Source organism: Hirundo rustica, chromosome 21 (genome assembly GCF_015227805.2).
Source record: "Hirundo rustica isolate bHirRus1 chromosome 21, bHirRus1.pri.v3, whole genome shotgun sequence".
NCBI classification, from domain to species: Eukaryota; Metazoa; Chordata; class Aves; order Passeriformes; family Hirundinidae; genus Hirundo; species Hirundo rustica.
In genome coordinates, this window is record NC_053470.1 from 2,173,230 (window position 1) to 2,199,590 (window position 26,361).

Here is a 26,361-nt window from a genome sequence, read left to right on the forward strand (position 1 = left end):
CTAATGTCCAGCCTGAACCAGATTTGGAGCTTGGAACCAGATAAACTTCACAGTCCCTCCCAAACCCAAATCACTCCGTGATTCCATGATTTGCTGATGGAAAGATTTGGTACCACTTCAGGAGTGACACATGTGGATAAAAAAGGGAAATAATAACGAAATCCCTCTGACCATAAAGCCAGCGTGGGTACAGAGCTGGAAGTGAAGACATTCAAACCACAAAAGAGGCTTTTAAAATCAAAGTCAGGGTAAAAAGTGCATGAGGTAACTGCTGCCCAGGGAGAGGAGCTGGGGTTTGCTCCTCCTGAGCCCCAGGGAACCGTGCCAGGGAAATGCCACATCCACCCCACAATGAGGAAGTTCATTTGGAAGATTCACACTCCTGGAAATCAGCGCAGAGCTCCAGATCACGGAGATAACAGGCTGCCTAAAACTGACCTGGGATTTCATTAGAGCTGATAACGGTGGGAGAAAAACTCTTCCCAAATGTGCATTACAAATTCAGTCTGTAGAAACTCTTTCAAAGGTATCTCCGTTAAAGCAAATGATGTGCAGGCATTTGATTTGCAGAAAATCAGGGATTCTGCCTCGGGGAGCAGTGGCAGCAGCTGCAGCTGGTGGGCATTGGAGGCTGCAGGGAAAGTGGGGCTGAGCCTTTGCCAGGAGGGACAGAAAGGAACCAAAATCTTTGTCCTGGACCTCTAGTGAACTCTACCCACAAAATCCCAAAGCAGAATTGATCAAATTTCGTCTTTGCTGAAAAAAATACGGCTGGAACATGGGAGTTTGTGAACTCCAGCATGGAGGGTGACCATGGTGGGATGAGGAGTGGTGGGCAGTGGGCAGAGATGTGGTCACATGCAAGAAGTCACCGTCACTGCAGCTTTCCTGCTGATGCAGTGGAGATCATTTCCTGGCTGAAGGTGGTCTGGAGACACTGACACAGACATTAAGAAAACAGTTTGGGTTGGGAGGGACCTTAAAAATCATTCCATTCCACCCCCTGCTGTGGCAGGGACACCTCCCACTGTCCCAGGCTGCTCCAGCCCCAGTGTCCAGCCTGGCCTTGGGCACTGCCAGGGATCCAGGGGCAGCCACAGCTGCTCTGGGCACCCTGTGCCAGGGCCTCAACACCCTGCCAGGGAACAATTCCTGATTCCCAATCTCCCACCCATCCCTGCCCTCTGGCAGTGGAAGCCATTCCCTGTGTCCTGTCACTGCAGGCCCATGTTCCAAATCCCTCTCCAGCTCTCCTGGAGCCCATTTAGGCACTGGAAGGGGCTCTGAGCTCTCCCTGAGCCTTTCCTCACAGGATAGGAGTTACATCACTTCCATCACCTTTTTGGCCTCCTCTGGACTCGCTCCAGCAGCTCCAATGCCTTCCAGCGCTGGAGGCAGCTCTGCAGGTGGGAAATATCCACCCTTTGTCTTAGCAGGAGAGACGAGAGCAAAAACCCACCGAATGAACTCCAGGGCGGTGCATAAATTAAGTCCTAAACCAGTCCTCTAGCTGTGCCCATGGCTCTTGTTTAAGTAAAAGGCATTAGCACAGCATCTTAAAGTCACTCAGAGGATTCCTGGATATCACCCTGGCGAGGTGACGCCGCGAACGGCGCTGCAGGCAGAGTCTGTTCTCCTGCCCTGGATCTCCAAAACGGGGACTGGCATATCCAAGCCTATTTAAAGCGCAGGGGACAGGCTGCTCTCCCAGCAGGACAGGGCCTGCAGCGATCCAAAGCCACGGCTCTTGGCTCGCCACGCCGGAGAGGTTAATGGGGAAAGGTGCCGGATGGCGTCTCCCGGCCCGTTTGCTAAACCCACACGACATCCCTGCTAAAAACCTCTGAGCAGGAGCTGATAAATGGGCTGTGCTGAGCTCAGGGCTGCACAGCTCACGCTGCACCCCAAGAAGTGTGAGAGGTTTCAAAAAGAGCCAATTTCGCCTGGGCACGGCGAGGTAGAAGCTGTCAGTGCCCGAGTGAGAACGGGAGCTGTCGGCTCAGCCAGCCCCTGGCGCCGATTCCAAGGGCTGGGGCTCTGCTCTCAAAGGTTTATTTACAAGTTTGGCGGTATTTAAAAAACATTTTGGGGTTGGAGTGAGTCCAGAGAAGGGAAGGGAGCTGGGGAAGGGGCTGAGCCTGGAGAATAGGAGGCTCAGGGGGGATTCTGTGGCTCTGCACAGCTCCTGACAGGAAGGGACAGCCGGGGGGATTTGGGATCTGCTCCCAGGGAACAGGGACAGGAGGAGAGGGAACGGCCTCAGCCGGGGCCAGGGGAGCTCTACATTGGGTATTCAGGACAATTCCTTCATGGAAAGGGCTGTCCTGCCCTGGCATGAGCTGTCCAGGCCAGTGGTGGGATCATTGTCCCTGAAGGGATTTAAAAGCCGTGTGGATGTGGCACCTGGGGACATGGGGTCGTGGTGGCCTTGGCAGTGCTGTGGGAATGGTTGGGCTCAACGATCTGAGAGGGCTTTTCCTTCCTGAGCGATTCCATGGTTCTCTGATTTTATGGCTTCAAACAATGGTGCAAATTTGGTGCAGCTTAAGCACAGAAGAGGGAAGTTCAAACAAAATAGCTCTTTAATTGGCTCAGAGGGAACCTTGTGTCTGCACAACTCCCTGACAGGAGGGGACAGCCAGCAGGGATTTGGGATCTGCTCCCAGGGAACAGGGACAGGAGGAGAGGGAACGGCCTCAGGCTGGGCCAGGGGAGCCTCAGGGTGGAATATTGGGAACAATTCCTTCACCCAAAGGTTTGTCCAGCCCTGGCACAGGCTGTCCAGTGGTGGAGTCCCCATCCCTGGAAGGATGTAAAAGCCATGTGGATCCGGCACCTGGGGACAGGGGTGAGTGGAGGCCTTGGCAGTGCTGGGACAGTGCCTGGACCTGGCAGTCTCAAGAGGGATTTTCCAGCCTGAATGAGCCTGTGATTCCATGCTGTAGGAAAACCAGGGCTCTTCCAGTTTCAAGCAGCAACATGAGAGCTACAGCCTGCCTCACCCTTGGTTTAAAACAATTCATGGGATGGATTTAGGGCTTCTGCTTTGGGCTCATCCTCACCTGAAAAACATAAAGGTCTTGCCAGAGGAGTGACTTATCCCAGCAAGAATTAAGTGCTGTAGAAAAGAAGCAATTAAACCACTCACAGAGATTCAGTCCATAAAACATTTTCACCGCTATTTGTCTGGGAATAACTTGCTAGAAATGACAGACCCCACTTATGTGAAGCGGTGGGAATCCCCTGGGACAAGACACCCAGGCATCCTGCAGTGCTCTGATTCTGCACCCAACCCCAGCCAGGGCTCGCTACTCCCTGCTGATCTTTCCAACCCTAATGATTCTGTGAAAAAAAACCCCAGAAGGAAGGAAGGGAGCAACTGAAAAGCACAGCTCAAGGTGGAGACTTCCAAAGCTCACATCAGCTGAAGACATCTTTAAAATCTGAGAATATTAAACATTTCCTGGCCTTTTTTGTCCTAGTAGAGAGGCCTGTATCAAGGAGATAACCCATCACAAACTGCTCTGGTAGCTGGCCCAGAGAAGAGGGGCCAGGCTGGGGGTGCAGAGGATGCTCCCCATCCCTGAGCAGGGAGCTGCCACTCAAACACCTGGACAACAACCAAGCAGGGTGGGGAGGAACTGGGCAGAAACCTCTCCCAGTGGTGACTTTGGCTCCCCCACCCACCTTTCAGCTCCACACTGTCGCTCCAGGCGCAGCCGGGCTCCCCCAGGAATCCTCCCCGCTCGGTCAGCCCAGGGACAGGCAGGAAATTTCCATGTGCAAGCCCTCCAAGGTTTATCCAGTCCCGTTCCGTGCCTCAGTCTGCCAGATGACAAACGTCCTTGGCTCCCATTTACCTCAAGATGTGCTGAGAGCCTTTCAGAAATTAAACCTCTTTATTCCGAGGTAAATGACGCATGTTTTGCCGCACAATCTCGTTCCCTATTATCCCCCGTGCCCAGCACTGAATGCAGGTGTCACAGATGGTGCAACTCCATCCCACTAAAGGGTTTTCGCCCTCCTTTCTCGGAGCCAGGAATATTTTCTCTCAATAGCAACCAGATCTCTGGGTTGAATCGGCTCAGTCGTGTCAAGTCACTGCTGCAACTCCCCTGTCTACCAGCACAGATTTCTCTTACTGCTGCTTCTCCTGGCATGGATCTGCCAGTATTTCATTAGCAGATCCCTGATATCCCTTCTTTGGATAGGTGGGGAGGAAGATGCCAGCGTTCCCCTCACTCCTTGGGCCCGATTGTGGGAGGGAGGCGAAGCAGCACAGAATTTACACTCGAAGGATGCGGTCAATTTGGAACTCAAAGCGCTTCCACGGGTTTTTTTCACCTCGGTTAACAATCCAGCAGCACTGCAGAGGGGAAGGATTTTAAATGATCTAAATTTAGTGCTTCCAGCTCGCCCTGTGTGATCAGCTCTGACTGTTTGGTGTCTTTCCCAATGCTTGAGCTCCTGGAGCTGAGACCTGACAGTCTCACCTGAACCAAAGCCTGTGCCTGGCCCATCCAGCTGTAAAGGAATGCTTGAAAATACGAACCAAGTGTGACTTAGAAGCTCAAAAACCCAGCACACTCATAAAAGAAATCAGGATTTACTTTTTATATGGCGTGGTTTAAGCCAGTCTCACAATTTCTGAGCATTTAAGGATTCACCACGTTCCTTATCTTTTACCATTTATCCAGTCTGTCCATATTTTTTCCCTGAGTCCACCCTTACACATTCACAGCTGCTGCAGTCCCTGCTCTGATTTACCTGCATGATGTCACCATTGCATTAAACGGTGTTGATGGGCTTGGGACTGCATCGTTCCCCTCTTTTTACAGAGGTTCAAAAAAGGCAAAAAAACCAGTTCTGAATGGCAAATTAAACCTGACTTAAAATAGCAGGCAAAGAGCAGTTGTGTTTGGCACCAATTCCCCGTCAAAGGTCCCTTTAACGGGCACGAGCACCTCCTCACGTGACAAAGTAAAGGAAAACAGAAGATGTGCAAGAGATTCTTCTTGAAAATCTCACAACATGAAGATGCACGTCCATAAAAATACACCCCAGCAAGTTAGAATCTACTTTTTAAAACCACAGCCCTAAAATGGCTCAAATGGATGAAAAAAACATTTTTGGTTTTCTTTTTTTTTTTTTTTTTTTTTCTAAATTGCATCTGGGCTGACAGCTTGAACACTGAGCTGCAGCCTGTGAGACAGAAATACCAACTTGCTCGTACCAGCAGTGCTGCTCCCAGTCGCTGTAATGATCTTAATCAAAGAGTATTGTGACAAAAAAAGGAATTCTGCTCTGCCTGCCTTTGGCATATCCTAAATATCAGTGTCCACATCCCACATGATGCAGCTGGAAAAGAGAAATTCCCTCTGTGGCGAACCACAGAATGGTCTGGGATGGAAGGGACCTTAAAGATCATTTTGTTCCACCCCATCCATGGGCAGGAACACCTTCCACTGTCCCAAGGTGCTCCAACCCTGTCCAGCCTGGCCTTGGGCACTGCCAGGGGCAGCCACAGCTTCTCTGGCCTCACCACCCACAGAGAGAGAGGGATTTCTCCCTAATCTCCCATCCATCCCTGCCCTCTGCCAGTGGAAGCCATTCCCTGTGTCCTCTCCCTCCATCCCTGGCCCTCAGTCCCTCTCCAGCTGTCCTGGAGCCCCTTTAGGCACTGGAAAGGGCTGTGAGGCTTCCTTGGAGCCCTCTCCTCTCCAGGCTGGACCCTCCCAGCTCTCCCAGCCTGGCTCCAGAGCTGTGGCAGCATTCCCACAACTCCAGGCTATCCCTCTGTGCCCGGCAGGAAGCCAAGGGGACAAACGCCGCCTCTTGTCCCTCCCCTCCTGCCATCCCTGCCCCAGAACTGCTGTCGGGAGCGAGGGCTGCCCTGGGCAAAGGAGATGTCAAATATTCATTAACACCCCCCGACCTGGTGATTTCCAGAGCCAGGTGCTGGGTGGCCAGGTGGGATTCCCGTGGGATTCCCGTGCCCTGTGACACCAGGCGCCAGCAGCTCCACAGGCAAGATCATCCCAGCAGGAATGGCCCCACCTCAGCAGCATCCCAGGCACCAAAGCAACAACCTTCAGACGCTGCTGATGGTCCCTCAGGCGTTGTTAATTACTCAGCCCCAGGTGTTAATCCAGGTTTTAAAGAACCGTCTCAGCCTGGCAGATCCCCGCCCTGTTGTCACAAGGGACAACCCCGGGCAGGATCCAGCCCTGCAGAGCTCAGAGCCCCACAGGAGCCAGCTCACCCCTGCTGGGAAAATGTCACGCTCTGATCCGTGGCACAGCACAACAGGTGCTACGACACGGGCAGGGAAACGTGGGGAGGAGGAGGAGGAGGAGGAGGAGGAGGAGGAGAGCAACACCAACGGGAACAAACGCCTGGAGAGGGAAGGGAGATGCCCATTCAAACCCTGGGTCGGTTCCAAGGGAAGCTAAACGAGGTGAGGGAACAAACACCGTGCTCCTGCCTCCCCACCAACCGCCGGATGCAGAAATAGGTCCTGGAAGTTCAGATCACGAAAGCACGACGTGCAATACTATTCCTGCCACGCGCGGCCCCACGCGGCCACGGAGCTGCTGCAGGCAGTGTCGGGCACGCTGTGTCTGCAGCAGTGCTGGGAAGAGGCTTTCCCTCTGCCAGGTGGGCTGTGGAGGAAGAGCTGGAACGCCGTGTCTCCCGTGGGTGACAGCGCTGAAGCAGAAAATGTTTCCAAACCTCACAAGCCCCCAGGAATCTGTGCCACCGGGAAAAAGCCGGAGGAAGAGGGGTTTGAAGGCGGCCCGAGAGCTGGAAGTCTGGAATCTGGGGTTGAACCAAGGGAGAAGCCAGAGGAGAACCACGGGATCATCGAGCTTGGAAAATGACCTCCGGGATCGCCAAGTCCAGCCCTCGCCTGGACACCACCATGAGAAATAAAGACTATCATGAAGTGCCACAAACACTCGGTTTTTGGACACTTTCAGGGATGGGAACTCCACCACTGCCCTGGGCAGCCTGCCCCAATGATTGACCACTCTTCCAGTGAAGAAATTGTTCCCAATATCCAACCTGAGCCTCCCCTGGCCCAGGCTGAGGCCGTTCCCTCTCCTCCTGTCCCTGTTCCCTGGGAGCAGATCCCAAATCCCCCCGGCTGTCCCCTCCTGTCAGGAGTTGTGCAGAGACACAAGGTTCCCCCTGAGCCTCCTTTTCTCCAGGCTGAGCCCTTCCCCAGCTCCTTCAGCCTCTCCTGGTGCTCCAGCCCCTTCCCCAGCTCCATTCCCTTCTCTCCAGCCCCTCCATGTCCTCCTTGTCCTGAGGAGAGGATCCACGGCAGAAGCGCTCCGTCCTGAAAAGCCTGGAACGCCGCTGCTAATAATAACAACCTCCAAAAGCCTGACCGTATTTATCCCGGGAAAAACAAAGAGCGAGCATCTGTCACCAGCCCTTGCTTGCCAAGATGCAGCCTCCAAAGTACTCCGTGAGTCCAGATGGGCAATTCTGGGCAAGCCTGGCCGGGGCAGCTCGAGTACGGGAGCCACACGTGTGCCACCAGCCTGGGCACGGTCCCCGCGTCCCCAACACCTCCTCTGCCAAAGCTGGAGCATCCCCTCGGGCTCTCCAAAGCCCTCAGGTGATGAGCCCGTGCATGCTGTGGCTGGGATCACAAGTCCCAACTTCAGCTGCTTGGGCCTGTTTTCCTAAAATTGTTTTTCACCAGGAAGAGCCTGTCTCGGCTGCACAAAGGCATTCCCAGAGTCCTGCTGGAGAATCCGTGATGAAAAGCAAGAGGAACCACAGAAATTCAGCTCCAGGCATCTCTACGCAGTTTAGATCATAGTAACAACTCTGTGGCTCCTGGGCAGTGTCTGTCACCTGTCCCATGGGCTGGTGACAGAGGTGGCTGAGACCGCAGTAAACCCACCTTGGATTTCCTCCCTACCAAGCCACAAACTCTCCATCACTTCCCAATTTTCTGCTGCTGCCTTTAAAGCTGACACACACCGTACGGACCAAGGGTGGCTTTCCTCCTGGGTGTTATTACTAAAATAATCACCACTGGCTGCAGCACTACTGGAAACAAATCAACATTTGCATTTCACTCCACAAAAGTGGCTTTCCTAGGCAGGAACGTTCCTACCCTTGCACCCTGCCTGTGTTTTGGGGAAGCAGAGCACAAACAGAAATAGGAATAAATGTTCACATGGAAACACAAGTAGATTTAGGTGCAGCTTCAGGCTTAAGAAAAGCACAACACAGATATGAGCAAAATAAACATTTCCTCTTTATTAGCTTCAATTAAAGAGCTATTTTGTTTGAACTTCCCTCTTCTGTGCTTAAGCTGCACCAAATTTGCACCATTGTTTGAAGCCATAAAATCAGAGAACCATGGAATCGCTCAGGAAGGAAAAGCCCTCTCAGATCTTTGAGCCCAACCATTCCCACAGCACTGCCAAGGCCACCACGACCCCATGTCCCCAGGTGCCACATCCACACAGCTTTTAAATCCCTTCAGGGACAGTGATCCCACCACTGGCCTGGACAGCTCATGCCAGGGCAGGACAGCCCTTTCCATGAAGGAATTGTCCTGAATATCCAATCTAAACCTCCCCTGGCCCAGGCTGAGGCTGTTCCCTCTCCTCCTGTCCCTGTTCCCTGGGAGCAGATCCCAAATCCCCCCCGGCTGTCCCCTCCTGTCAGGAGTTGTGCAGAGACATAAGGTTCCTCCTGAGCCTCCTTTTCTCCAGGCTGAGCCCCTTCCCAGCTCCCTCAGCTGTGTGAATGGGAAAGAAACCACTGGGAAAGGAACCAAACCTGGAAGTGGGACCGGTGGATATTCACTGTCCACATCCACCGGTGGCGGAAAGAGAACTGAATTTAAAGCTCCTTCTATATAAACAGTGCGATGCCACAGGGGCCACGCTGAGCAGGGATGGGAAGAGCTGACAAAATTCCCCCCCAAAATTCCCTCTTTCCACCACGTGCTGGGCAAAGGGCAAGGCTCACTGGGGCAATCCCTGTGGATGAAGATCCTGATGTTAAACCAGGAGGCAGCACTGCCCTGCACTCCCTGACCCCGAGACACACGGGCATCACTCCTCACCACCCCAGGGCTCAGCAGCACGTCTGGGTGAGCTTCTGCCAACAGGGAAACACCAGGAATGGTGATGATAATGACAATGATGAGGAGGGAAAAGAGTAGGGATGATGATGGTAATGGCAGTAACAACATAACAACAATTACCCCACGAATTTCCTTAAGGTGCCATTAATTTTTTACGACTTCTAAATACGTAATATAAATAAATATGCAATAGATATATAGTGTGTGCTATATATCAAATAAATAAATATATGTACTACATAATACCATAAATACTTTTAATTTTAAAAGCCCCATGCACGTAACTGCCTAACTAACTAAATTTGAAATGCTGCCTCCGAGCCTTTTTGGCCAGGAAGGGACGGATGCACCCAGGGGCGAGGCGCTGCCGATGGGTGCAGCGTGTACCAGGGGCTGGGGGGCTGAGAGGGCTCCAGCAGGGATGGCTCTGGCACATCCAGGGCCTCTGCCCATGTGCAGAGCCAGAGCCAGGATCCAAACCCATCCCTGTCCTGCTGCCAGCCCCCAGTAACTCCGCTGAGACTGGAATCGCTGAGCTCTCACTGCTAAAAACCCCTTCTGAACGTGCTGGAGTGTCTTACATAAGACGGCAATAAACTGGCACCGAAAAAGAAAGCGAGTAATTACACTACTGCCTTGTAAGCTTTGATTCTGTGCTATTTGGGAACAATCTGAGGATTTTTCTTTTTTTTTTTTTTTTGTTAGGCTTATGAGGATAATGCCGAGAGCAGCAAAGGTTTGGAGGTGGGGTGTCCAGCTTTCAAGCTCCCATGTAAAACGCAGGTTTCCTTAGAATCTCACAGCCTGACAGGCACCACCAGAGAGAAGCAGGAGACATTTCTGCCCTCTCCTAGCAGCTTATGTATTATTCCTTAAAAAAAAAAAAAAAAATGAAAAAGGAAAAGAAAAGAAAAACTTTCAGAGAAATGTGGCGCCTTTATTCCCTTGTGTTGTTTAAACCGTTTTTCAAGGCACTGCACAATGAGCTTTCTTCGGGAAGTAGAACAGGAGCTTTTCCTCAGACCACAGTAAAGCGCTTACAGCTTCAGTGCCTCGAGAAGGCGGTGGATAAAATAAAAAATAAAAAATAAAAAATAAAAAAAAAAGGGAGAAGAAACTAAAAGGAAGAGAGAATGAATGGGGAACTTGAATCAGGAAGAAAGAGAGGCGGGGGGGAAAGAAGGAAGAGGCATCAAATGCAGGGATAATTGCAAAGCACCACCACACTCCTGGCCAGGGAAAAAAAGGAATTGTAGATGAACCGTGAGCATGACAAAGAATCCCTTCAACAAGTTGTTTTTTATCACAACTTTGCTGCTCTACAGCTACACTGCAACCAGGAGAAATTGCATCATGTCAACAGCAAGTTTATAGAGATAAACTGACTGGAGCAGGGGAAAGATGCTGCAGTCACTTGTGCTTCCCTGCCAGGCTGCAATGAATTCCCTGAGAACAGCACACACAGGGCATGAGAACCAAAACACACCCCTGAAAGGGGCAGCTCCAAAATATCCCTGGAGGAAACCTCCCAAAAATCATCCCAGCCAATCCCCTGGCTCTGTGAGCAGGGGCATCTTTCACTAGATCGGGTTACTCAAAGCCAAAACCTTTTGTTGAGGCTCAGACTGGATTTCAGGAGAAATTTCTTTGCCCAAAGGGCTGTCCAGCCCAGGCAGTGGAGGAGCCCCCATCCCTGGAGGGATTTAACAGCCCTTTGGATGTGGCACCTGGGGACACAGGTGGCCCTGGCAGTGCTGAGGGAGCGGCTGGACTCCGCCTGAGAGGCTTTTCCCACCCTGAACAATTCTGTGATTCTGTTCTGTGACTCGCAGCCTGTCTCTGCTCCTTCCCCAGGAGCACTGGAGGGCTTCTCCTGCTCCCATCCCCGGGCTCCATTCCATGCCCTCCTCGCCAGCCTCTCCTTCCACCGCAGCCCCGAGAACGGCTGCTGGCTTAAATGCAAATAGCGCACACGCAGGCACGGGAGCTTTTTTTAAATTCTGAAAGCTGAGACTTCTAAGTTTATCTCAGAAGGACACTGGAAAGATGAATAGAGAGAAATTATGCAGAGAAAGAGAAAATATTCAAAGAGTGGAATTATGTATGCATAATTGCCTGGCTCCCTGGGGTGCACGGGCGAGTACACCAAGTCACTTTGTGAAATCATTCCCCACAACTCCTGTATCCTAATTATAGTGCAGTAAGTGGGGAGAAGCTAATTTTTAAACAGTCCTGATGGGGTAACTGGAAGAACCATGAGGATGCTGTTTAACCCCTCGCATACTGAGAGGCTTCAAGCAAAGAAGCCAGCACAGGAGAAATAAATGAAATGCTGGGGAAGCCAAAGCGTCGTTCTGTGGTTGATCTAAAGGTGCTCAGCAGGAGAGCCAAGCAAGCACAAGCCTTCAGGTTAGAGGAGAAAAAAAAGGGCAGACCTGAAGAAATAGGCCAAAATTAAAAAAAATAACACCAGTAAACACGACCTCTGCCCAGACTTCAAAGGAGACTGGAGGCAGCATTATGGTGTGTCTGTGTCCCTCTGCCCTGCACAGCAAATTCTCAGCCAAAAGCTAAGTCCTAAGTATGCCTGTGCAGGAACCTCTTTATCCATGCAGAAAATGCAATCACAGCTGCCTGGCACCTCAGCACATTCCCCACTGCAGCACAAATACCTGGAGCAAAAAGAGCCCCATTTAACACTCCCTGGAATCTTGGCTGGCACGGGAAGGACCTGGTTCCGGCAGGGATCTGCTGCTCCAGCTCCTTATGAACCTCTCACAGGTCACAGACATCGATGAGACAGCAAGGAAGGACAAAACTGGGCGGTTTTCCTGCATTATCTTATATATTACAGGAAAATAAAAGGAAAATAAAAGGACATCCCTGCCCTCAAGGTGTGCCAGGGGAGGTTTAGGTGGGATAACAGGGAAAATTTCTTCCCCCAAAGGGTTGTCCAGTGGTGGAGCCCCCATGGCTGGAGGGATTTAACAGGTGTGTGGATGTGGCACTTGGGGACATGGGTCAGAGGTAGCCTTGGCAGTGCTGGAGGAATGGCTGGACTCAAAGATCTTAAAGGGCTTTTCCAACCAAAATAACTCCACGACCCAACTCAGGCTCTCACACCGTCCTGAGGCTTCAGCTAATGCAGAAATCAGCCATCAAAGGCCTTTTATTCTCACCATGCTCGAGTTTAAGCCAACCAAAACCACTCTTGGAAGTCCCCCTAAACTCAGACATTTTTACTAAATTCCCTTTAAATTTCTCAGCCCGGTAATGTTTGTTCTCGTTCATTCCAAACCCCTTCAACTGTTCCAATTAGCATTGTTTTTCCCCTATCGGAACAGATGCAGGCACACAGTATTAAAAAAGAAAAAAAAAAAAAAAAAAAATACACCATTTAACCATCCTAGACAGACAAAGAGTGATTCTGTCCCTCAGCCATGCCTTGCACAATACCACTAAAAGCATGAAAACACCACTTAGGACTCCCAGGGACGCGGCACATGCGCGGGGCTGTGGCTGCTGCAGCCCTCTGAGTGCAAAACACCTGGATTCCAACATCTGCTGCCAAGGGAGAGAGAGGGGAAAAGCAAAGGCTTTCACTCCAGGTTGCATTATTTTGAATCCCCAGGGTGTTTGGGCTTTTGTATTTGTACCAGGCCGTTTTGAGGGGAGGGACCCCTGGAGATGGATCCCCTTCAGGGAAGCTCTCAGCCTGGAAAAGGGAGGCAGGGCTCCTCTCCGAGAAAAGCCACCTCCGAAATTTTATAGATAACCACAGGATTTAAGACCAGAAGACCATTTAGGAGGACCTCCTACAAAAAAATAAGCAATTAAATCTTCCCCAGTCACCTCTTTGTTGAGGGCAGTTCTTTGTTCGGAGGAGGATTTCCAGAAAGCTGTGCTCGACTTCCAGCCTTGAGCTCAGATCTCAGCACGTGAGGAACTCTCAAGTGCAGTCTTACAAATGATGAGCTCTGCCAAGTCCACATTAATACCTAACCCTCATGCTCGGAAAATTATATATTCTACTCAAATTGAACAGTTTTTTCTCTTTTTTTGGCCAAAGTAATAGACACAATTTTGCTACTTAATCTTCTCCTATTGTCTCAAGCTCACTCAAATTACAGCCATTTGAACTGTGATCTGAGCTCCCCTGTGCTCAAGGAACTAATTAGACCAAGGACAGTCAAACTTCCCAACTTCCTGAATACTAAATTCCTTGTCTGGCCAAGAGCCACAGGATGAGCACTTGGTGGAAAGAGGGAAGAGCAGAAGCAGGTCCCAGGTGAGTGATGGCCCCAGGGACATCCCTGTGCCTCCCTGTCAGCTCCAAGGCAGGGGAACAACCACCAGGAGCTGACAAAAAAATCACTACTGAGTGATGAGGAAGAGACAGTTCATGTTTTCTCTATTTCCTTGGAAAGAAATGTTCTGCTCTGTCTGAAAAAGAAAAGAGGAAAAACCTGAGAGAGAGCCTCAGAACACTGTTCTTTGGGGCACTTGTCCCAGAAGAGGAGATTCCGGTTTACAATCTCATTTTGGGGTGGGATTCCATCTCTCTCCTTGGAAAACCTCAACGAGGAGCACCCAGTTTGCCCGAGGTGAGAGGCCCCTCAGGTGAGGGGTTTTGGGCTGTACCTCGTGTCACTCCCTGTCCTGTCCTCTCCTCTCCAGCAAGGGCAGGATGACACCGCCGATCAAACCTCAGCAGATCTGGGGTGCAATCTGGATGTGGCACACCAGGTCAGTGCTGTAAAACACGGGCACACAACGTTGTCCAGGCAAATTTCCTTCTCTTTTTCTTGGGAGAAGAGAGGGAATCAGGCTCCAGGGGTAATAGCATTTCAAAACAGGTGTAAAGGAACAATTTGAGGACGAGAAGAAGGGCTGGGACCACAACATGTTGGCAGCAGCGGCGCATCTCCAGCTCCAATCTGGCCCCAGAGCAGGAGCAAACCAAGGATTTCCTGATGGAAGGTTCATTGCTGAGCCTGGTTTGAGGTGACACAGGCACCAGCAGCACAGATACCTCCTGCCTGCCTGACAGGACAACAGGAATGACAACACCCAGGCAGAAACTGAAATTGCTGTCTGAACTAAAATGTGCAAATAAATTTGCGCCGCTGCTGGTGGGTTCTCTGGGTGAGCTTCGGGGCTGTCAGTAAGACTCACAGAATTGCTTGGGTTGGCAGGGACCTTTGAAGAACATCTGATTCCATCCACACCTTCCACTGTCCCAGGCTGCTCCAAGCCCGAATGACCAACCTGGCCTTGGAACACTCCCAGGGATCCAGGGGCAGCCTCAGCAGCTCTAGGCCAGGGCCTCACCCCCATTAACCCCACTAATTTCATATAATCATTGTTATAAGTGAAAAGAAGCAGCCTGTACAGATGTCACGACACAGACAAATGTACTGGATGCAGCAGCACCGTGTGACAGGGTGGAGGAGGCACAACAGGCAGGGAGGTCACAGGGGAGGGCACCCTGAGGCTTCCCAAGATGTGTCTGCTGTCCTTTCACACCATCACCTCCCGCAGGCAAGTTGCTAGAGAAGAGTTCAGGGAGGATCTGCAGGCACGGAAAATATTCCTGCAGGAGCTCGTTCGAACCGCTTTGGGTGTAACACAAGAGGAAACTCCTAAGTGTTGGGAAGGCGCAGCCAGGCAACCCCAGGACATGCAAGGGGTGTTCCTGGGGCAGAGACTGCAGGACAAGGGCAGGAAGGAGGAATCCCGGGAGAAAACTGAATTCAGGCAGATTTCCACAGGGATTTGCAAAGTGGCTAAGAGGAGTGAGGCGGAGCTGGGTCCTGGGCACCTCCTGGGGGGAGAAGATCACCTTGGGCTGGGCGATGGGGACCCCACAAGGAAGATCCAAGCAAGTCCCACCCCGAGCCAGCCTCTCAGCAGCACCAAAGCAGCCCCAGAGGAACAGAGAGCTCGTGCCACTTTTCCACCCTCAGGGCTTCAACTGGGTGCAGATGATCTTATGACAAGATCGATGGATCCTGATATAGCAGCACTCGAGAGGAACGCTGCTGCAGAAGGGCTCTTGTGAGAGGATCGCGAGCCAAGAGGAGTTTGGAGGGACGGATGGTGAATGAGGAACAATGGAACATCACCGGCTGCTGGGAGCACTGAGTACAAACACACCTTTTCGGGGTGACACTCGAAACTACCTGCAAAACCATGTCTTACTTCCAAGCCTTCCTTCCACAGCTTTTTGGCTGCGTTCGGACGTGTCTGATACAGGGAGCTCCTGAGTCACTGGCTCAGAGTGCTCCTGCAGCCCCAGGCAGAGGCATCTGCACCTCTGTAGGTCAGCACATCTCCTCAGCTCCAGGGAGGTGAGCATGGGCTCAGCTCCTGCCTGCAATCCCCAGGTGCTTTGGAGGGATGTGCTCCAAAACCCCGGGCATCGTCACCATCCCGCTGTGGACCTGCTGTACGCCGGGGTGCTCAGTTAAACACCTCCAAAACACCACAGCTCCACAGCTCCCAGCTGCCCCTGCTTAGACCACAACCACATCAGCAGGAAAACAATAATCCTGGCGCCTCGAAGCTGCCAGAGCACGGCTCAGCACGGCAGCACGAGCACCAGAGCTCTCGCCTCAGAGGGGCTGGTGGCACATGGCGCAGAGAGAATCCTAATCCCTGCAAAGCCAGGAGGAGCTGAGGCACACCAAGGCATCCTTTGAGCAGGATACACCACCTAGGACACAGATCCACAGATGGAAAACAGCTCCTTCAGGGACCTGACTCCTGTAACCACATCAGCTTTAATTTTTACACTGACTTAAATAAAACAAACAAACGAAAAAACCCCCACACACAAACACACGCATAAAACTGGGAATCTTGCCCCATCCCTCGTTCCAGGTAAAATCACACGAAAGCTCCAGCTCCGGCTGGCGCAGTGGCCAGGATCAGGAAGGGGAGGGAATGTTTATGAAATGGTTTTAACCAATTCAATTTTGAGGCAATTTGTGCGCAGCGGCAGAGGCAGCCCTGACTGCAGCAAACAGGGAGCAGGCTGGATCAATGGCAGGGTGGAGGTGGGGGCAGGAAAGCAGGAGCAGCAGACTGTGGCATTGAGGCTAATGGCTTTGGAGGGATTTATTCCATGAGAAACGCGGCTCCGAGGCACACGGGGTCTGCGCCGGGAGTACGGCAGCGCCTCGGAGGGACAGCCCCCAACTCCAGGGAGGATCAATACCAAACACCCCAGGAAAAGCAGGAAACTTCTCCTCTTACAAGAATAAATAAATGACAATTAATGGATCCAATCAGGCTGTCTGCAAAACCCCAAAATTCTGCTGAATCCCTCCCCACCCCAGCCAGCAAGGTAAAAGCTCCAGCACTGCGCCCAGCTGTGCTCCTGGGACAGCCACTCCTCACATCCACACCCCAACCCTGCCACCTCACCCCAAACAAAACCCTGCTGCCACAACCGGCGATGGGCTCCTCATTCTCTGTACCAACAAGGGAAAACACACGGAAAAATTTCCAACCCCTTCCCCAGCTTGGTCCTCAGCAGCAAAGCTTCACCTGGAGACACCATTTCCCCTCTCCCTGGTGGCCTCCACCCGTGCTTTGGATGAGCATTCAAGGAGCGGACAGCGGGAGCTGGTTTGGGGATGGAACAGAGGGAAGCGGCTTTGCGGACCCCGGTTTTGACAAATGAGGGGAGGAACGGCCTCTGATGGCTCCTGCGGCGCGGGATCAGCAGCTCTGGATCCCTGCGCCGACAGAATTTGCTGGGAATTGCTCCTGATGGTGTTTGCAGCCCAAGGATAACGCGCTGCTCTTTCCACATCCCACTATCTCCATGCCCAAGCACATATGGTCTGGCTAAATCAGAAGCCTTGGAAAGGCTGTCAACAAGACTAGAGGAAGGTGGGCATCTGTGCAGAAGCATATGTACGTCCCAGCACTGCACTGTGAGCACGGAGAGGATGCCCAGAATCCCACCAAAACCTGCCTGGGTCCAGCACAACTGGACCAGGGACACTGTGGCTGCCACTTCCCTTTGTGCAAACCCATCCTTCTGCTTCCAAGGAGCCTCCTGCCAGCAGATCTGAGATGTTCCCTACTCTGGTCCAACATTTCGGGGCATTGCTGCTCCAGCCCTCGTTTACAGACCCACTCATGTGTTTGCTTCAAAGTCTCGTGTGTTTGCTTTATGTTCATCTGTGAAAATCTCCCCCACGGTACTAAAGGCAGTGGAATAATCTACTATTCCAACCCGCATTCCTCAGAGAATTCTGCAGTTAAAAAAAAAAAAAAAAGAAGAAAAGAAAGAAAAGAAAAATGAAAAAAAAAAAAAGGGAAAAAAAACCTGGTTGAATTTGATTAAACCTTTGGAATCCCTCCAATATTTCCAGTTATTCCATCTGTAGAAACACTCTACTGGCACTTGGCACGCTCAGAGCTTTAACTGCCTTCTAAATCAGCAGCAGTTCTGCCTAACAATTTGGCATTTGCACAGTGCCTTGTAAATCACCCACCTTACATCTCTGGGTACGAGGACCGAACCCTCCAAAAAGCCCATTACTGCCTGAGAGAAATTCTTCAGGAAGAAAATAACCTTCTTACGGGCTCGTCTCTTGACAAAAAATCGGGGGACACTGGCATTCGGTGGGCATGGTACCGACACCGAGGCTCCTGGCGCTACTATGGCAGTGAAATGAAACCCAACGCAGCCAGCTGGTTGCTACACTGCTGTTAAAGCTCCCTTTCTGTTTGTGACCTTTCTGGAACTCTCCAAAAGGCACTCATCTGTACCAAATCCACCCAGGATCAAGGGTTGATGCGAGGTGAAGGTGTTGGCGTCCTGGTCCTCCCGGCGGGCACCACGGAGGGATCGATTACGATTCCGTCGGCCGGGATTTGTTCGGTTGTTTTGGGTTTTGGGGGGATTTTTTTGTTTTGTTTTGTTCTGTTTTTGGGGGTTTTTTGGGTTTTGTTTTTTTTTTTTTTGGAAGTCTGGAACCAGGCTCGGAACGGCTGCAGCTCCAAATCAAGCCACAAAGCAGCAGGAAAGCACTCAGCGATATCAGCAGCGATTTGTGCATTTCTTGCAAACAAAGAGCAGAGAAGGTCGGCGCTGTTACCTCCCTGCTTCCACCTCTTTTGTCTTCCCAAATCGTTGGAGGCTAAAAACCTCCCCTTCCCAAACTGCTCCTGGCTCCAAGCTCTTCTGAAAACCCTACCCTGTTATCTTTAGCCACACCTGACCCTTTTCTGCCTCCCCATCGACAAAGTGTAAGAAAATCATCCATTTAAGCACTACGCTCCTGCCTTGCCCCTCGCCTGTGCCTCAGATGTTGTTTCCTCCGAGTCCTTCCCAGCATGGATTTGGGCTCTGAAGTGTACAGGGGGAGATATAAAAACAAAGAAGAAGAGGACAAGGCAAAAAAGAAAAGGAACGCGTGGAGTTAACTCTCCTCCTCCTGCCCTTTGCTTCTAAAATCTCCCTGATTTTCACACGTGCTGCGACCCTGCAGCATCAGAAACCTCAGGGTCACCTGAGGACTTTGTGACGGTCACTGGGCCACGCAGGGTGACCACTTGGAACCTGCCAGCAGGACAGAGTTCAGGGCTTTGTGACTAAAAAGGGCTGGCCACCAGAGCCGGGGCTGGGAGGGAATTTCTGACTGGTTTTGCAGGTGGAGATCCAACACGAAGAGTTGAAGCGCTCTGGGCCTGTCCCACTGTGAGAGGCAGTGACTCCAGCTGGTTAAATCATTAATACTCTTCAGGAATCAGTGGCTTAATTGATGTTTCTCATGCCAGCATTTTAAAAAAGTGCATTTTGTCCATCCTTTTGTACCCTTTGCTCTTGCCCTGCTTGGTGTCTTCCCTCTTCTGACTCCAAGGAGGAATAATTTCCCTCCTCGGCTGCACTAAGAGCAGTGAGCACCCACAGCGTCCTTCACCCATTTTTAATCAGCTCATCGAGCAGAGCAAGGTCCCGTCCTACATCCACCTCGTATCGGCAGGATCCTGTGCCACATCCGTAAGCCTGGGATTTGGGTTCCCCAGTAAACAGCTGAACCCAGGAGCAGGTGGGGACTGGGTGTCACTGGGACACCCAAGGATGCTCCCCCAGCTTGTCCCTCCTCCAGTGCTGCCCTGGATGAGGTGCAGGGGCTCCAGCAGTGCCCTGGCACGAGGGGCTGGAGAGGAGAAAGGATCCTCGCTGGGAGCTATGGAGAGGGAGATCTGAGCTCAGCTAAGTGCTCCCCACCAGGGCTGGGAGAGCAGCGGGTTTGTGGCCACTGGGCTCTGCACACGAGGAGAATGTCTGCTCCCTCGCAGCCCAAACCCCTAAAAATAATAACTGAGAGAGCCTGAGCTGTGCCTGCAGCCAGCGATGCATACGAGATGACGGCCTGCTCAACACGAGAGCAAAAGGGCAAATGAATCACATTACACTCCATGAATAAAAACAGAGCCTTAATGCACAGGGACTTAATGATTCCATTCTGGATGCAGCAGGCAGCCTGGCCTCGTTTGCAGAGGTGCTGAGCATCCCCAGCTCAGCTCCTGGGGACAGCCAGGACCCTGAACCCTGCCGAGACCCATCCACCCTGAGGAAACCCTGGCGGGGAGGCTTGGCCTGAGCTCTGGGAAGTGAAAAGCTCTCAGCAGCTGGCCTGGGCTGAAGATCTCCAATCTCAACCTGCTGCACCCAAATCCATCCCTGGGAAGGTGGGATTAGGGCTTGCAGATCTGTTAGAACTGCGCTTTCGTTCTGTGCAAAGTGAAGAGGAACCACCACGATGGTGCCCCTGGAGCAGAGAGAGTCCTGCACCCCCTGGGATGTTCTCACTGGCACCAGGAGGCAAGCACAGTGTTTTCCCAGCCCACCTTGGCACATTCCCTGCGCACAAGTGGAAAGGGACGGTGGTACGAGGCACCCGAAATGGAGAAAACAGCATTTCCGAATGAAATCGGAAATTTCACCTCCTTAGCCAGGTGCTCACGGAGCAGTTACGGAAAAGCACACGATGGAGAGGTGGCAGAATAAATCCCACTGTTGTGGCATCATTGGGAAGGGGCTTCTGCACAGCACAGCACACAGGCAGAGTGGGAATCACCTCCACTCGCACCCTGCTGGGGTGCTGAACACTCCAACGCCCCTTTCTGGGCTCTCTATGGCATTTAAACCCAGTCCTGTTCCCATTTCGTTTGGTAAACCTTGCTGTTCTCTCCTGAACGTCCCCCTGCAAGGGTGGGATTTCCCACAGCAGCTCCAGTGTCACATCCCTGTCACATCCAACACGCAGGCAGTTTGGGCTGCACCCCGGGCTGGCAGCAGCCTCCTTGGGAGGGACTGAAAATCCTCCACACCTTCACTGTTTTCCTACATCTGCTTGGAAAATCCAGCCCAGGACAACCTCCCCCAAACAACATCAGTCCCCTGGCAAACAGAAGCAAGTCAAAGGCAAACTATTTATTGCCAAACCTTCTTCCTTCGTTGTAAAATACTGCTTAATTTTATCCCTCAGGCATCTATTATCTCATAGCCCGTATTATTTTTCCAGCTATTACTGCTTGATTTTCCCCATCCAAAAAAAAGTCCGTACAGACACCAGCCAATTTCCGTCTTGGCGGGATTGTTTAGGAGAAACAAGCAGCTGTTTCACTGGGGTCCTAAAGAACTGATGGGGAATCAATGCCTCTCCTTTCTTTGTCCACGAGAAAGCTTGGAGGAAAGTCACATGTCCTCTGCCACCAGCACTGTCACCCTGCCAGGGGACACTCTCTGATCAGGGGGGACCCTGCAGAGCGAGGAGAAGCTGGGGGATCCACCAGAGCCCTCATTTACAACCCCACACTGTGGTGGAAATAAAGGTGAGCGTAATTTTTGTTTGTTTGTTTTTTAAAACCCGTGGCTAACGGAAGCTGCCTGGGCTGCTTCTGTTTCCCATTTCTGATAGGATTTGTTTTACCTCTTGCTGGTTTGGTGGGGTTTTTTCACCAGCAAAGCTTCTGTGGGGGCTCAAACTTATTTCACAGAATGCCAACACTGGCCATGCAGGTAAACACAGCACATTCTCCAGGCACAAAGTCCACGACCCGTGTTTTATGGAGACTTTGGAGAAGTGATTACCAGTGTCAAGCAGGATCCAACACAACTGACAGTGGTGGAGGTTTGCAGGAGAGCCCCCAGGAAGCCATCTCTGCTTCCCAGACTAGCAGGGGGCAGATAAAGGATGGCAAACAAGCTTAGAAGCCCTCTCCAAACAAAAATGGTTGAGGCAATTAAGAAATAGACAAAATTGCAAAATATTGTAAAGGCACACACGGAACGAGCAAGTGGCAGAATCCGTGAACGTCCAGGTGTGTCTGTGGGGGTGAGGTGGACAGAGGCAGGAGCCCATCTGGCCTGCATTCCCAGCAGCATTTTCCATGCAGGGGTGTGTCACAGAAACACGGAATATCCTGAGCTGGAAGGGATTAACAAAATGATTGAATGCAGCTCCTGGCCCTGCATAGGACACAATCCAATCCTGTCCCGTGGAGCGATATCCCAGAGCTCGTGGAGCTCTGGCAGCCTTGGGACCATTCCCTGGGGGAAGAAGAACCTTTCCTGATCTCCAGCCGAACCCTCCCTGACACAGCTCCAGCCATTCCCTGGGTGCTGCATTTCAGCCTAATTCCAGTTTGGGTTGAACATCTGCTGAGCCACTGCTTGACACCCTTTTCCCTTCTTGATGGCAGCACTGGGATTCTGGGTGCTTGTGGAGTTGACTTTTTGTGTCACCAAGCACCTGCACATCCAAGGGCTCCCTGCTGAGTGGGATTGGTGATAATGGGAGGAATGGGAAAACATTTCTTAGGGACCATGGAAGAGCCTCGATGGGCTCAGCATGTGGCTGAAGGACAGAGCATCCCCCAAATCCTCCTTCACTTTAACACTTTACTGCTGCTCCTGCAAAAAAGGCATTTTCCTTTCCCATCCTGGCTTTAGATGTTCAATTAAAACAGCAGCTCCCAAAGCAATGGGAAGCATCAGAGCCTTGCTCCAGCCTTGTGTCCAGTGGGTGTTCCCAGAGCAAACAGGAACTGCAAGGAAAGGCTGGATGGCAATGAGTCAGGGAAGCAGAAAGGCGTGAAACCAGGATGAATGGGAAGGCAATAAACCCGCAGTATTTCACTGGGGGACTCAGCTCCTGGATCACCTCCATCCATCAGCACGAGCAGAGCCAGGCAGGGCTGTGCTCACACAGGCACAGGAGGGGCTGTGGCAAGGGCTGAGGGCATCCACCACCTCCAGCACCTCGGAATCCCCTCCAGAACTACGGGAAAAACACTCCAGCTTCTACCAGCTGGGAGAAAAAGTGATGGGGCAAATCCCATGAGCAGGAAAAGGAGCAATCCGGGAAAGGATTGATGGAGGTTGCAGCAGTGGAACTGTCCTGCTCAGGGATTCTGCCCAGGGAGGAGGAAAAGGGCTCACCCGTCCCAGGTCTGACCCGCTGCAGGAAAGGGAAGCTGAGAAATGTGTTTAAAAAGGGAAGCTGTACCCTGCAAAAATCTGAGAAACAATTCAAAGAATCGAATCAGAAAAAGGTCACCCCTAAAAACTCCCGGTGTCCCTTCATCCTCAATTTCTCCTGGAAGCACAAAGCATGGCAGCCTCTTTTTGGGACCAAGATGGGAAAGCTCCCCTCCCTCTTTATCTACAAAGAAATCACAAAAACATCACCAGCAAACAGTGGATGGGAACTACCTCAGTGCTTCATTTTTCGGAGCTCTAGTCCATTTCTGAAAGAGTCAATTCTTTTTCAGAAGGATCTTGACAGGTTCCTGCACCCCCCGCCATCGCTGCCCATCTCTTGCTCCAGAGATCCAGCCACAGATTCACAGCAAAAGCAGCCATGCACAAGCTTTGCCTGCACAGCAGGCTCCTGGCATTTCACAGAGAGCTGGCACCTCCCAAAACACAGAGCTCTCCTCAGTGACCTACAGCTCGGACACAGGCTGGGGCAGCCCACCCCGGCTGGGAGTAAATCCCACCACTCTCTCCCCAAAAAGAAGCAAATTCCCCGTTAGAGCCACAGCAAACTCAGGCAATCAGCGAGAAGCAAGCTTTTTAAAGAGATATAACCCAGGGTTTCTGTGTTGAAACACACACCACAGATGGTGGAGCAGACGAGGATTAATTCATGAATCATATTTCTTAAACGATACAATCTCTCTTTTCACTTCCATACTTTCCCTTTTTGACTCAGAAGCAGGGATTTAAGATGCCCTTCCCAGATATGAATTTTGCATGAAGAAACATTGCAGGGGTAAAAAAAAACAAAACCAAAAAACAAACCCAAACCAAAAAAAAACCCCCCAACAAACCCACAACAGCGATAAACCAGAAAACCCCAGATGTTTAAAGAGAAGCTCTCAAATGCAAGCGAAGGCATATCCTGTCCATCTACACGAGAACACGTGTGGAAATACAATATATGCAAGCAGAGAGCTGGGAATGGGGTGGGAAAACCAACTCCCCCCCTTTTGGAGCTCACTAATGCTTCAGCCGGGGTTCTGAATTTCACAAAAGCTGATTTTCTATCTCCTCCTATCTCATTCGCCACGCTGGCAGCAAAAGGAAAGCCTGAAGGCAAACATTTCCAGGGAGAGGCCTCCTCGCTCTGCCAGGCAGCTTGTGCCTCCTCCAGCCCCCAGCACCGCTTCCCTTCGGAAAATCCAGGCACGGGCACCGCCAGGTTGCTCTCCAGGAAAAGCTCAGGGAGCTGAGGGACTGCGGAGAGCAGGAGCAAGGCAAAACATCCTGCCCCACGCACACCGCTCCCCAGCCCAGCTGAGAGGGGTTTGAAGAGGGGCAGAGAGAAGGAAATGACACAAGAGCTCTTCAGCAGCGGGAGGCTCCGATATCCCGGCTCCCTCTGGGCTGGGGAGCTCCTCCAGACCAGCCAAAGCCAGGCCAGCCTGTGCAGAGCCTCTGCTCCCAGCCAGGCAGGAGCACACACGGATCCAGGGCGAGCAGAACCAGCACCAGCGCTCCAAACTGCCCCTCCCGGGCGCTTTCTCACCTTTCTTTGATCAGCAAAGCAGCATTTCAGTCATATTTTTTTCCCCTCTTTGCACGCAGAGCAGCTGTGTGTGCGCTTAACAGCTTCTTTACACAGTCTTGCACTTCCTACTGTAGCTTTACACACGGAGTGAGAGTGGAAAAAAAAAAAAAAAAAGTCACTTACCCCTCAATTATTTCAACCTTTCCCTGCTCTGTGCGTGACGTGGGCTTCTCTTTTGGTTACTATTTCCAGATTTGGTCTTTGGGTAGGTGAATGGAAGAGGAGAATGACAGGAGTTGTATCTGATGACGATGGAGACTGCAAAATAAAGAGAAGCCTTTTCAGCGCCGAGCAGTGCTCCCCTATACGTACGGATCAGATTATATCAAATTAAATTAGTGACACCTACATAAATGCTTCCTACTGTTTTTATGCACACATACAAATATCACAACTGTCAAGGAGAATGCGGCTGTCAGCGATACGGCAGGGGGGAAAAAAAGAGCAATTTCTAAAATGGAAGGGAAAAAAAGGGAAAATCCGGGCTAACAACCAGCGTTTGAGCAGCAGCAGAGGGGCTGCTGCTGGCCTGCAGGAGGGCCAGGAGGCAGCTGGAGCTGCCACAGGAGCACTGGAAAGGGCTGGAGCAGGGGACAGCATGGAAGGCGCACGGGTAGAGAAACTGCAACAACAACAACACCCCTCCCAAAAGGCTCCTCTGCTTCCCAAAATACCACATCAGCTCGTGAGAAAGCGAGGAAGGAGCCGAGAGCTTCAGGAAACACAATCCCCCTATCCCCTGGAAGGACCCCTAGCACGGGAAGGAATTAATAACGTGGTCATCATAGCAGCAAGTGCCCCCTGCTAAAAACCAGATTAATCTCCCACCATCTGCTTTAATAGCAGAATTTCTGCTAAGTGGTTTTCCCCTCCACAGCCCCACATATCCACGTAAACAGACAAACAAACCATTTGGCTCCCCGCAGTCCCGGGGAACGCAGCTGCTCCGAGCAGGGCTCGCTGCCTGACACCGCGCCAGGGTTGAATTCCTGCCACCCCATTTACTCCTACACCTCTCCCCACACCAAACCCGTGCCCTGCTCCTCTGCAGACCCCCCAAATCGCTGCCCACCAAACATGGCAGCCCGGGATCCTTAAAACATCCTCTGACTGCGGCCGAGAAAAACAAGGAAGGCGAGGAACGAGAGGAACGGATTTCCACGCCGTTGTTTTCCTCGTGGCAATTCTTCCATCCTCTGTATGCAGCTGGCACCTCCAGCACCGTGAGGCCCAGCCCAAACACTGAAAACATGCACCCCCCCAAAAAAAAAGCATATTTACAAAATCTCTTCGAAGATGCCACGGCAGGCAGCGGAAAAAAAACCAACCCCCTGAGTCAAGGAGATTGTCTGCTTGGTTGGAAAAACACAAAGGTCACTGCAAGGAGTATATAAAAATACATGCTAACATCGAAGAGGTATAAACATAACACTAAATAACGCTTTTTATACCCAGCTCAGCATTTAACACTTGCCCAGAGGCCTTTGATAAATCCCAGGTGCCTGAACAAAGCAAGGAAGCTTTCTCACTGCTATTTAGCAAAACAGGGAAAGTAAAGCACAAGAGAATAAAACTGTTCAAGACATCAAGGACCGAGTCAGAAAGAAAACAGCCAGGTCTCCACATCCAGCTCTTCCATTGCCAAATGCCCTGCCAGGCTGCTGGATGGAAATAGAAAAACTATTGTTAGCCCCAAGCCATGCAGACTCATTGACATTTATTTTAGTGCTATAAAATATATTTTTAAATACTTGAAGAAATAATCTGGAGGAAGCACTAAAAGCTCCGAGCGTATTTTCAGTATGTCCCAGCTTTTCCAGGGAGATTTGAGACCACCTGGAAAGACAGCGACTGTCTCGGGAATGTCAGGACATACAATTCCCTGCCCTTGCTTCTGCTCCCGGGTTGTTCAGTGAGAGGGAAATCTAAAAACAAAGTTGATTTTAATTACTCGTGGACAGCAGAATCCCCGGAGTATCGTTTCCCACGTGTTTTTAATGAGTGTGGGTGTTTATATGCACGTAACACTTGGAATAACATAGAGGAACCTGATGCCTGTTGGGGTCACCTCCTGGCCGGCAGAAACCCTTCAGCAGGGACAAATCCTGGTGTGCACCTTCCCCGGAGCCCCAGGTCCCG

General features: G+C 51.4%; 1 protein-coding gene across 3 annotated transcripts in view; it reads right to left on the minus strand.

Moving 5' to 3' along the window:
* The window catches only part of NEXMIF (neurite extension and migration factor), a 162,749-nt gene that overhangs the window by 23,270 nt on the left and 113,118 nt on the right, over positions 1-26,361 (minus strand). For 2 of the 3 annotated variants that reach the window (XM_040084263.2, XM_040084264.2), the window contains exon 2: positions 24,346-24,480. The exons of the other annotated variant lie outside the window; for it this stretch is intronic. The gene's annotated coding sequence lies outside the window, so the exon portion shown is untranslated. The remainder of the gene's footprint in view (positions 1-24,345; positions 24,481-26,361) is intronic. 3 annotated transcript variants of the gene reach the window in all.